Source organism: Peromyscus eremicus, chromosome 1, assembly GCF_949786415.1.
Source record: "Peromyscus eremicus chromosome 1, PerEre_H2_v1, whole genome shotgun sequence".
Lineage (NCBI taxonomy): Eukaryota > Metazoa > Chordata > Mammalia > Rodentia > Cricetidae > Peromyscus > Peromyscus eremicus.
The window spans coordinates 171,613,206-171,617,697 of NC_081416.1; the positions used below are offsets into that span (position 1 = coordinate 171,613,206).

The following is a 4,492-nucleotide window of genomic DNA, read 5'->3' on the forward strand; positions in this document are numbered from 1 at the left end:
GATGACTCCTGCAGGGCCTTGGTCCTAGTTACAAGGTTCAGAACTGTCTAGCATCTTCAGGTACATTCCTAATATGTGTGGGCCTCTATGAGGCTAGAGAACAGGGTGCTGTATGAGTCCTCCTGGAGAGCATGGGCAGTTCCCATCACCTCTTCAAGGTCTTCCTAAATCACTCTTGGGCTGTGGCCAGTGGTTATCAATGGGCCCAGATATGGCTGAAATAGAAGGCTTCTGGATCCCCTGTTAGTCAAGTCCTTGTTAGCAGTGGCCTGGGGATGCTGATGAGCCTAGTGCCTCCTCTGGAAGTTCATGGGGTGGGTGGCACGGACATCCTGATGGCTTGGTGACTGGACAGGGCTTGTTTCCTGTAGGATGCCTGCTGTCCTCATTCACGAATAAGGGAGACAGTCATGGCACCACTCTCTTCGGCCTTGATGGCTTTGTCCAGTTTTTGTGACAGCTTCTGGAGATGCTGGATTCCAGCCCCCACAGGCTCTAGGTCACTGTCAGACTCAGTGGGAGAGCAGAGAAGTTCTGTGGAGGAACAGGGGCTCCGAAGGGCAGCCTCTCTCCTTAGCCGCTGACGTCGATGGGCATGTAGACCCATCTGACCAGAGAGGCAGGGATGTCTCCCAACTCTGGCATCCTGGTTGGCCCTGTATAGCCAAGTGTTCTTCTGGCTTACACAGGGTGGTGAGGCTCCTCTGTCCTTCTGGACTCTTTTTTTCCCCTAACTTTCACCTGTGTTCCCATCAGCCACCTGGTGCCACTTTGGCAGGACTCCTGGATTCTCTGGGACATAGCACCCAAGGCGCTTTTGGCTGAGCGAGCTGAAGCCTTAAGATGCTGCTGTTCTGGCTCTGGGGTTTCCAGGCATTTCCTGGAGGGGCCAGTCCCGATGTTGAGGCTGATGGCTCTCAGTGGCAGCCTCCTTTGGAACTGTCTGCACAGGGAGCCCAGGGGACCCATCTTCAGATGCCCCTCAGCAGACCTGGTCACTGCCTTCTCTAGATGTTTCTCCTTTAGGAGTGATCATCTGCGCATGGAGGCTGTCATGCCCTGCCACTGAGATGCCATGTTGTAGCTAGAGTTTTCCTGCCTTGCCCACAGTCAGGACAAATCTTTGTCACCTGCCAGTCCCATAGCCACTCAGACCCAACCAAGTGAACACAAAGACTTATATTGCTTACAAACTGTATGGCCATGACAGGCTTCTAGCTATCTAGTTCTTACATCTTAAATTAATCCATTTCCATAAATCTATACCTTGCCACGTGGCTCATGGCTTACCAGCATCTTCACATGCTGCTTGTCCTGGCGGCTGGCAGTGACTCCCTTCCACCTTCCTGTTCTCTCAGTTCTCCTCTCTGTTAGTCCCGCCTATGCTTCCTGCCTGGCCACTGGCCAATCAGTGATTTATTTATTGACCAATCAGCAACACATTTGACATACAGACCATCCCACAGCACCATGTGCTTGGTCCAGTCTCCTCTGCCCCCTGGATCTTCCATGCCTGATACACGAGACCTGAAGATCAACCTCAATAATGTTTAAAAGTCCAAAGTTCAAAGTCTTTTCTCAGATTCTCCTAACTGTAACCCCTGTAAAATCAAAACGAAAAAGAAGATCACATAATTCCAACATATAATGGCACAGGATATACATTACCATTCTAAAAGGAAGGAAAGAGAACATTGCTGTGGGATGCTCTGTATGGCAAATGTGCTGCTAATTAGTCAATAAATAAAACACTGATTGGCCATTGGCTAGGCAGGAAGTGTAGGCGGGACAAGGAGGAGAATAAAGCTGGGAAGTGGAAGGCTGAGTCAGAGAGACACTGCCAGCTGCCACCATGACAAGCCGCATGTGAAGATCCTGGTAAGCCACGAGCCATGTGGCAAGGTATAGATTTATGGAAATGGATTAATTTAAGCTGTAAGAACAGTTAGCAAGAAGCCTGCCATGGCCATACAGTTTGTAACCAATATAAGTCTCTGTGTTTACTTGGTTGGGTCTGAGCAGTTGTGGGACTGGCAGGTGAGAGAGATTTGTCCTGACTGTGGGCCAGGCAGGAAAACTTTAGCAACAGAACATAATGAGGGAATACAGGTCAAAAGCAAAACTGACAACCAGCTGGACAAACTCCAAACTTTACATCTCCATGCCTGATATCAAAGTGCTTTTCAGATCTCCAACTCCTTTCAGCTTTGTTGAGTGCACCACATTTCTCTTTCTTGGGGTAGTTCCACTCCCTGTTAGCAGCTTTCCTCTGCAGATATTCCATGGCTATGGCATCTCCAAAATTTAGGGGTCTCCAAGGCAATCTAGGCATCATCTTCACAGCTTTACACAGTATCCTTCCTAGGCCTCCATTCAGGGACACCCCTGACACATGCCTGGCCTCAGCAGCTTTCCTTAGCCACAGAACACGATTCCACGAACCCTTTCTTCTATCCTTGACTCTAAAGCCAGAATCATATGGCCTAAGCTGCCAAGTTCTGCTTTTTGATGGAACTGGAACATGGCCCCCTTGTTCAAATACATTTTTTACCAGTTTTCTGTTTTCAATGGTTTTCTTCACTTCCTAAGCTTGGCTGTCTTGGAACTCACTCTGTAAATCAGGCTGGCCTCAAACTCAGAGATTGCCAGCCTCAGCCTTCCAAGTGTTGGGATTAAAGGTGTGTATCACTACTCTTGGCCCTAAGCTTTTCTTTAATTACTTTTCAACATTCTTTAATTGCTTTTCAAAAGTTGGATGCTGTGTGGGGTTTTGCTCTGAGGTCACCACTCCCATTATTTCACTTACTATTAGGCTGTTCTTTTATTTGTTTACACTTACTGGTGTCTTATTTCTCCTTGAACTGTATATTTTGTATTTTTCCTTGCTCAGCCTGCTCCCTTTCATTGTAAATCTGCATAAAACTAGGCCCTAACAGCCACACAACACAGTCAATGCTAAGTTGTTTGGAAATGTCCTCTACTAAAGCTGTTAAGTCTTTGACTCATCCTCAGCCAGATTTTATGGACAAAGGAAGAAAACAGCCACATTCTTCAACAAAATATCGCAAGAATGGTCTCTAGACCACATAGCAATGTTATGTTCATCTGAAACCTCTTGAGCCAGGCTCCCACAGCTCAGATCATCCTCAGCACAATTATCTCCCATGCTTCTCCTAGTATTGTTCATTAAGCAGTGCTTAAAGCATTCCACTGCTTTTCTAACCCAAAGTGCAAAAGTCCACATTCCTCCAAATAAAAACATGATCTAGCTTACCACAGCAATGCCTCAGTCTCTGGTACCAACTTTTGTCTTAGGGTTTGCTGTGAAGAGACAGTATGACCAAGCCAACTCTTTCACAGGGAAACATTTAATTGGGGTCTGTCTTACACTTCAGAGGTTTAGTCCATTGTCATTATGGTGGGAAGCATGGGGACAAACAGGTAGACATGGTACTGGAGGGGTAGCTGAGAGTTCTACATTTGGATTGGCAGACAACAGGAAGACAGTGTGATACACTTCCTCTAACAAGACACTTAATACAATAAGGCAACACATCCTAATGGTGCCACTCCCTATGAACCTATGGGGAACATTTTCATTCAAACCATCACATATAGTTTAAATACAGTTCTGCAGCTTGGGGGAGCGATACCTTTCTTAAGAGCCACAGTCTACCTAATGAAAACCCCAGTACCAGGCATGAGAAGTTAGTTTTTGAGTTCTTAATCAGAGGAGTTCAAGAGACTCCAATACAACATAGGCTATTGCTATTGTCCTTGGCTGAAGGAAAATTGCTATTGCTGAAGACACAGTGCATATAAGACACAGAACTCACAGTGTCTGGGCTGCATGTGATATCTTCCCTGATGACTACCTTTCATGGTACAGCAAGGAGATATGTAAGCTACCAAGAGAAGAAAGTAATTAATAGTTCTACCCAGCCACCTACAAACCATAGCAATGACCAGAACGGGCAAGATATTTCAAAAGGTGCAGTAATGGCTATTATATCTTGGCAGTAGTCAACAACTGTCTAATCAGCCATAAGGCCTACCCCACAGAAGGGAAATCATGACTGGTACTGGAAACCTACCCAAGTATACAAGGCTAGTGAGGTTTTGATCTTAGAGAAGAACCTACTACTGCTACTTTCCTAGACCAGTATGATTTCTACCTGCATTCTAAATATTTATCCTTATATAAATGCTTCCCTCACCCATCATCCAAGAAGCTTCTTTTTACAACAGATAGAGAAAAATTACAGAAGACCACAACTGGTCAAATTACAAATAACTGCCTGTGGGATACTGAGTCCCCAGTTGTTTTCTCTAGAGAACAATTGATACCAAAAGCTCAGATAACAGTGCAAAAGAGGGCATGGAAAATTTATAAATGCCAGAGAACCAGGAAGTCTTCAGGAGATTGTGTCTTCTAGATATGACTGTGAAGCTGTACACATGAAATCTCAACAGCATGGCTGCTTGAATAAGA

At 45.6% G+C, this 4,492-nt stretch overlaps 1 pseudogene; it reads right to left on the reverse strand.

The window, feature by feature from the left end:
- Positions 1 to 385: 385 nt before the first annotated feature.
- LOC131925688 (protein PIMREG-like) lies at positions 386 to 1,077 on the reverse strand (annotated as a pseudogene).
- Positions 1,078 to 4,492: the final 3,415 nt, after the last annotated feature.